The following is an 8,594-nucleotide window of genomic DNA, read 5'->3' on the forward strand; positions in this document are numbered from 1 at the left end:
CAGCCTATTACTATTAATAAAACCCAGAAGTGAGCAAGGTTATTTTCTAATTGCTGATAGTAGAATCACAAATGGTCTAATTTTCCTCTCTCAGGAGTTTTTTGTACAACTGGAGCTTTAAATTACTTATTTCTGAGTTGTAGCAGTGCTCAGAATCAGGCCTTAGGTCTTTGTCCCGCAGCTTAAAATAGAAAGTCCTGATCCTGTATGGAAACGCGCACAATCATTGTGATTCTTAATGCAAAACTGAGGCCATGAACAGGTATTAAATTTGTAGCAAGAAATACAGCCTTTTAGCCTTGTAGAAAGTGAACGTACAACTGCTCAAGTGGTTTGTCACAGAAAAAAACAGCAGTTCTGTGATGAAATGCCAACTTTTTCCAACAGCACCTTCTCAACAACACAATGATTTCTAGCATCATGCTTAAGCCTGTGTTGCTACATATAGTACCATGGGGCTTAGTTCAATCCTTCAGCATTTCAGGAGGTTGTCTTGCCCCACCCCGCCCCCCTGCCCTCCAGCACCAGGGAGCCTGTTGTTCCTGTTGCACTCTACTGCCCCAGGGAGGTAGAGCCAGGACTTGCTGCTAGCCATGTCTGTCTTTGTGAACAAGATAAAATCCTGCTGTAGAGGTGGCCCTGGCCGAGTGGCCACACGGGGATGAGACCCATGTGCTGCACACACAGCAGGTGTCTCGCTCTCCTGCTCTCAAATCTTGCCTGCCATGACTTGGTGTAGTTGAAGGGAGGTAATACCTGCCTAGCGCAAGTGTGTGGTACGGTCAGCATGACTCAATACCAGGGTCTTCTGTGGGGCTCCTTCCTCCCCTTCACCCCACCCATTTCCACTCAGGGTGCTAGTTCATGCTGAGTAAGCATATCCAGTTGCTGTGCATGACTGCCTTGCCAGTAGATGGAAAATTAAGCTGCGGAGCTGTTTGGAGTTGGTGTGGTTCTAGCCTCAATTGCTAGATCCAATCATCAGTTCTGGGGTTCGTTGAGCATATATATAAGGAGGTAAATAAATTAATAATAATTCAAATGGCAGGGCCACAGGCTCTTCTTTAGCCCTATGGGCATGCTGACCACCTTGCTTCAGGCAGGACCAATCTCCCAGGGGTTGCCCTGTGCTGGCTGAGTCCGTATGGGCCTGCCAGTCCCCAGCAGACCCCTGGGGTAATGTAGGGCTGGGGGTGGCACAAACTGTGTCTTAGCCCTGAGTGGTACCTGGTCACTCTGCATCATACAATGATCCAGCATCATTTTGGAAGGTTTTGGAGTTCCAGGTCTCAGGCTCCTGAACTTCTGCCTCCAGGGGAAAACAAGCTGTGTCCTCATCCATGTGTTCCCCCAGCCCTGCAATTACTATGTCCTTACGTAGGAGTTTCCAGGTTGGCCTGGGCCAGTCAAATTCCTTGTTCACCCCCACACGGCTGCCAGCTGTCGGCAGGTGCTAGGAGATCTTGAGAGGCTCATTACCATCCACAGCTGTTGCATCTGACCCTTAGGCAGTGCTCTGCGCACTGGTTGCTGGCTCCCTCTTGGGGCTGCTGCCCAAACCCAGGTGGAGCTGGGCTTCTGGTCCCTGCCCCAATCCAGGTGTGGGGCCTGGGGAATACCTGCAACATGCCGGCTGCCTGTCCAGCAGCACAGTGGGGCCTGCCCCTGGAGTGCAGGCTCATCGTTTTGTCATGCTCCCTGTTGGGGATGCACTGTCTGTGGCACGTGCCGGCTGCCCCCCATCCCAGGGCAGCCGGCATGTGCCACAGACAGCGTCTTCTTGTGTCCTATGTCTTCCTGTTGCATCAGCATCTTTGGCATTATCTACAAGCCAAGGAAGGGCACCAAGCAGGGACTCTTGGGTAATGAGCTCTTGTCTGGGTACTTTAAAAGTCTGCTCTCAGGTTTTACAATTGGTAAATGCCATGGCCAGAGCAAACCAGGGGATCTTCAGTGCCTCTCTTGAAGCAGAGGGAGCACCAGAGACCTGTGGGGTGGTGCTGTGAGCAGTGTGGTTGGTAGGTTATGTGATCTTTATCTGGTGATTAACTATTGTACTGCAAGGGCCACAGCTGGTTCAAAAGGGAAGCTAGTCACTCTTCTCCTGGAGCCAAGGGAATGTCAGAGCTCTGTAGGGGCAATGCGAGGCACATGGATGCTTAGTGTAGTGACTGGCTCTTATAATTTACAATTTGCAAAGGCCATTCTTGAGGGAAAATGTAGACTCCACAGCCCTCTTCCAGTGTCAGATAGCCAAGGGCACCACCTTTATTGCCTCTCCCCCCATTAGATATGCTAAACTGGTTGGCAAACCAGAGACCGCGTAGTAAGGGCCTCGGTTGTGTCTGCATGGCCATAAATGGCACTGCACATCAACCTGCAATGGAGCCGAACAAACTGTCTGAAGAAGTAGTGTCAGGCCTTCACTCTGCTGGCAGGAATATGGCACACACTGGACCTGCTGACAATTGGGAGCTCCTGGGTGGCACAGCCAGAGTGGAGCCTATGGGGAGCGGCGGCGGATGCAGGCTGCCTGCTGTGGGCTTGGGCTCCCTGCCCTGCTGTCCCCACGCCCTCCATAGTCCAGTGGGTCCTCCATAGTCCAGCGGGTGAGACCCAGTGCAGCAGGGAAGAGCAGAGCCAGGTGGGGAAGCTTGTTGCCACCACTGGGAGCTCCGTGCCACCATGGCAAGGTGCCCCCTGCCTACCCAGCAGCAGCAGCAGCAGAGCAACAACTCTGTGCTGACACCCCTGCTGCTGCCAGGCAAACAGGGGACACTTTGCCAGGGTGGTGTGAGACTTGCAGCAGTAATGAGTGTCCCTGCCAGCCCTGCTCTGCCAGGTCCCACCCGCTGGGCTGTGGAGGCCCTGCAGGGGATGCAGGATGAGGAGCCCAAGCCCTCAATGGACAGCTCTCCCCTTCCCCGCCATGTACAAATTATTGGGGGGGGGGGGCACATGCCATCCCTGCCCTCCCAGGAGTGCACGCAGCAGTGGGGAGCCACCGCCCCCCCACACCTCCTGGATGAGCTGCCCATAGCCTCATCTTGCTCCCTGCTGGGGCCCTGTGGCCTCTCATTCTGGCCCTGGGCCCCAAGCCCCATGCACTGCCTGGGCTGGGAAGTAGCCCCCACCCTAGCCCTGCCCAATTCACTGCCTTTATATGGAGGCTTCAATCCTCCCTCCCCCACTTACCAGACTTACCTGCAGATACTGCTCTCCAGGCTGCTTTGGCCGTGTGTCTGTGTGTGAGCACGCACATGCACATGGAGCCCCAGGCGTGATTGCCCTGCTTGCCCCTGATTGCTGGAATTCTGCCAGCCCGCAGAGAGCTCTTTGCAAAAGTGGGAAATCTGCGTGTTTCTCCATTAAAATTAAAAATCTGCAGTTTTTTGTTTTTCTGTGGGAAACTGAAAACCCAGATCCCTGTTTATGAGTATATGCAGTTTACAAAATACAGAAAAGAAAATGTCACTGTTTTTGAAATTTTACAGCCCACCTCAGTCAGATGGTGTTCATGGAATAATTGTAAAAAGGCATGAAGACCTCATAATTAAGAGCACTGAACTGAGAGATTTCCCTGATTATTGGGTAGTCATAAGCTGGTAAAGAGAATATGGATCTCCTGCCGGGTTTTAATGTGGCTTGGCCCATCCACATAAGGAGATCAAACAAGGTTACACACAATGGTACAGTGTATTACCAGTTAAAACAGCAGTACACAGTGTTACCACTGTTAGAGTTTTAGTAGTTTCAACCAAAGAAACCACATAAAATACATGTGGACCAAATTTCTGCTAGAGACTAGACTGACACAAGGGCTCACAGGGCTGGACATATAAGCAGAACATGATTTTTCCACAGACTTTTTAGAAAACAGACAGGGTGTTAAGCTCTTGGGGACAGACAGCATCTTGTTGCATTTTTATATAGTGCCTAACTACTGCAAGATACTAGATAATATTGATTTAAATTACATTACAAAATCAAAAGTTTAGCATGTACATAAATAACATAGTTTCATAGTCCTTTATGGCCCTATAGGTGCAGGTGTTACGTTTAAATGGACCTAACCATGGGAGACGCCATGCACTGTTGGACTGGGAAGGGCTGTGACAAGAGCAGGATTCCCTGCCTGCTTTAGGCTTATCAGATTATCTCAATGCAGACAGCAGATCTTCCCCGTCTGGTTCTGCACAAGGCATATGGGGCAGTTGCACCCAATTATACTAGCAGTGGAGGCAGTGAAAGTGGTGGCAGCATCCATGCTGTGGCACCCCCTGAAAGGTTCTTGTGGCACCCAGGGTACTGCAGCATCCACACTGAGAATGACTGATCTTCTGGCAGCACAGCTGAGTACTGCATGTTTACTGTGTTAATTGAAGATATCTTTAATAATCTTGGCCACTATGGATGAGATTTATTTTATGCCTTGGAGGCAACTTTTCTAGCGTTTGGTCCTACATGAAAAGTTAGAATCCAGATCTGTTCTGATTCTTTGGAGATTCCTTTTTTGACCCTTGGGTCCTATCTTCCCACTTGGCAAGTTAGGGTGATTGGCAGCTACAGAATCACTGTTTGCATCACCCCAACAAAATTTGCTTCAGAGGAGGGGCAGCAACAGATTGATCTCTAGCAATGAAACCAGAATTCCTCAGAGCCAGTAATTCACAATGATCAACAACACATCAATCCAGCTGCAAAGCTATTAATGTTATGCTTTACACTGTATGTAAACTGCATTGTGTTTGTAAAGATTCCCTGGCTTTGTGTCTTTCTAAACTCTTTGATTATAGTGAAAAGTAGATTCTAATTCATCCGACTACTCTAGGGTGACAACATAAAATAGGGGTGTAAAAGCATAAAGCCAGGAATACTTAGACATGTTAAACTGTATAAATAGCACTCAGAGAGTGATAGCATAAGCTCTGCTGTGCCAACAAGTATCTGTGATAAGAATAAACCCTTTAAACCCAGAGTAAATTTTCTGAACACAGAGAGGCTGTACTTTTCAACTGGTTTCCACTGTACTATTATGTTTAAACATAATGTTTCAAAATATAGGTTCCACATTATAATTGAATTAAATATTTAATATTTTATTAAATCAACCTTTTTTTTATTAATGCATGCTTTTCATATTAATGCTTCTATCCCTTTTCTCAGGTATTGCCAGCAATTATCAACATTTCAGAAAGGGTTTTTTTTTGTTGTTGTTTATGATTCTTTACTGAACCTTACTACATGTCAAAGTTTAAAAAAAAAATTTAGTACTAGACCTATATGCTTTGGAACATCATTGTGCACTCTGGGAATAGGCCAATGCTATCAAAAGTATAGGTCCTGACCTCTGCAGTGAATTGTTGATGAGCAGACTGTTACACCCATGTCCAGCCTCACTGAATCTTTGTTTTCACCGGAGCACTGTGTAGGTGCAAGGGTCTCCACCGTCAAAGCTCATTGTAGAACTGGGAATGTCTAGGTGTGGGTATAACTTAATTCATGTATGTAGTTTCATTGAAGCATCTGGCCCTGACCTTTCAAACACTGATGCATGCCCTTATCTTTAAGCATGCAAATAGTCCCAGTTAATTCAATAGGGTTACTCAAAGGTGTAAAGTTACATTTTTGTCTAAGTGTTTGCAGTACTGGAGTCTTGGATTGCTGCATTACCGTCTTTTAGTTGTTGTTTCCAATGAAGTTTGTGACCATTTTCAATTTTGCATAAATTTATGATGCAAGTATCTAAAGAATTATTGATGATAAAGTTAATGAGCATGTAGAAAGGCAAAGGGGACTAAAAAAACCCCAGTGTTCTGAGATGCTGTTTTGCTTTTTTCAAATGAACTGAAATTTGGAACCTAAAAAGGATGTTAAGGCTCCTGCATTTTTTTTATTAATGAGTCATACAAGCAAACAAGCAGAAGAAACTAGTCTTATTTTTATTGTATATGTGGTAGAGTTTCAGTTTGCATATATTCTTATTGAGACCTAAAGTTTAAATACTGCCTTGGGAAAACCGGCCAAATTTTTAAGCTATGAGCCTTTTTGATTTAATACTTAATCATTTTGAATGCATCAATAGATCCTATAACAACAGCTTCCATTAAGTAAGCAAATTAAAAGAATTTCTAATACTTTTATGAAACTAGTGAAGTGTTTACACTAGTAAAACTTGTTTTCTTGTGACAATTCTTACAACAGGTGAGCTATCACTGCTTTATGAAACACATTTTGCTGTAGAATACAAAGTACTATCTAGTGACCTAATAATCTTTTAAACAGCTAATTAAAGCCAAACTCAGTACTTAGCATTCCAGAACTTTATGAAGTGCCCTGTTTAAATCTTCAACAACAAATAATTCCCAATGGCTCAGACATGAATATTTTGCTAAACTTTATTTGAACAGAGGAAATATGGTATAGAAAGTAAGGTTCTGTATTCAAAATGTTTCAATTCTATGACTATGGGCACTAGAAAAAGTTGAGATAGCTAACGTCACAAAATTACCAGTGTTCTGCTTTGTCTTGATGTTTTGGCATACTAAAAATTCTAAGTGAATCATTCTTTGTAGTTGTGCTAATAATAATAGATATTAGGATTTATATCACATGCTAATGGAAGAGATATATTAAATACCTGCATCACAGCAAGTACATTTTATATTGAGTTGTCTAAATCCATTGTTTATTTCCATATGTTTTAAAATTCTATTATCTCTAGAGTGATAATATTTGTTGTCTTAGAAAATATATGAGTTTTTGATGAATAACATTAGGAGTGAAACATCTCTTTTATTGTATCCAGACTTAAATTCTTATCCCACATTTTTCTTCAAGAACATTATTAGTAAATTTTGAGGTTAGAGAAGTACTGACCCAATCAAACATGTACAGAGCTTGGCCTCTGAGTTAATTAAATATGGGTTAATAACATATTATAAGGAAATCATTGTCCTTATTACAGTTATTAGGTAGTTAGTCAAATTATAGCTTCAAAGGAATGCAGAGCATGGAGAACTCGGGATTAAATTATGCATTTGAACCTTAGGCCAGCTTTTACTGTTGAGACAGTTTGCTACTAAGAGAAATTGTGTGTCATTGAAATTAAATGCTTTTCTGGGGATGGAAGGTTCCAGTTTTTAATGAAATTACTGAGTGTGGTGTAGTGAAATGATTAAAATCTGTATTCCGGGAATGTGGCAGTGAAAAAATCAATAAATGCTAGCAAAGCTTTGCTGCTGGATGTGAATCCTGGGAATGAAATAAACTAGTACAAAAATAATAATTAAAAACATATCAGCACATTAATTTATTTAGCATCAGTCTCTTGAGACATCATCTTCACTAATTTTTAGCATACATTTTACTGTGTAATGAGAGCAGCTTTCTTTTCACATATCCCTATTAGACAGGCAGTATTTTTGCCCTTCCCCCAATGTTCCTGCATTGCAATCATTGTGCTTGCACTTATTATGTTACAAATGACCGAGGTAAGGCTGACATTCTCATTGCATGCAAAAAGACCTAGTCTGCCAAGCTTTTTTTTTTCTAATGAAGCAGCTTTGTGAAATCTCCCCATGTGTTAATACTAATGAAGATCCTCCAGCACAATTAAAATCACAGCCAGTGGCTGAAGAAGAAACACAAAACAATGGCATCTCTCTACATATACATATTTCTTTATGTTTCAAGCAGCTACATTTAGACGTAATTTTGAAATGATTTTTAGAATATCAAATGATTTTCTGTAGTGTTAATTGTGAAGCAGTCAGACATTGTATTTTTGAAATAAGAGATGCTTTATAGGAGACACCACAGTGAAAAGAGTTTTTAATTTCTTTTTCTACCTTCTGTGTGGGATTTTATTATAACTTAAAATCTTTATCTTTATAGTCTGGAGGAAGCAATTCTTTGTTTTTTGTGTACTTTAACCCCGACCTTGCTTGACTCTTTGCCAGGGGGAGCGAGAAAGAGAAAGAGAGAGAGAGAAACCACGTGTGTAGTTTAAAGGGTTAGAGTAGGGAGGTGCAAGTATTTTTGCTCTTCTTCTACAAAAGAATCTATTAACTCAGTTGTTTCAGCCAGGGCAGGAATTTCCAGTAGACAAAATAAAATGCTAATATTTCCAGACATAGCGCAAAGCACTTAAAAAAAACCCAACAACTTTAGCAAATAGTTCTTTTTGAACATATGAATATTTATACACCTTGTATTTTTTAATTTTTTTTTCTATTTTGTTGAATTTGTTTCCATTTGCACTGTGTTTCTCTTGCCAGACCTGACCACCGCATCCACTGTGACTTTCTGATGTGTTTGGTGTCTCACTGCGTGGACTCCTGGTCCTTTGGTAGCAGGCTGCCACTTGCACCCCGAGATCTTCTGGGGATGTAGGAGAGCTGCATGGTTCAGTCTCGAGCAGAGCAGAAGCCATCGTTCAGGACGTTTCAGGTAGCTGTGCCTTCGCCTCCCTGTGTACGTTAGCTGCCTTCAGATCCTCCCGAGCGGATATCAAAATGCGTTGGGCTTTTTAAAACACTCCAACTTTTCTGCAACTTTCCCTAGCCCAGAGCCCCTTCCCCGAGCGTGCGTGC

The sequence above is a fragment of the Alligator sinensis genome, unplaced genomic scaffold (genome assembly GCF_000455745.1).
Source record: "Alligator sinensis unplaced genomic scaffold, ASM45574v1 scaffold389_1, whole genome shotgun sequence".
Classification (NCBI taxonomy): Eukaryota; Metazoa; Chordata; order Crocodylia; family Alligatoridae; genus Alligator; species Alligator sinensis.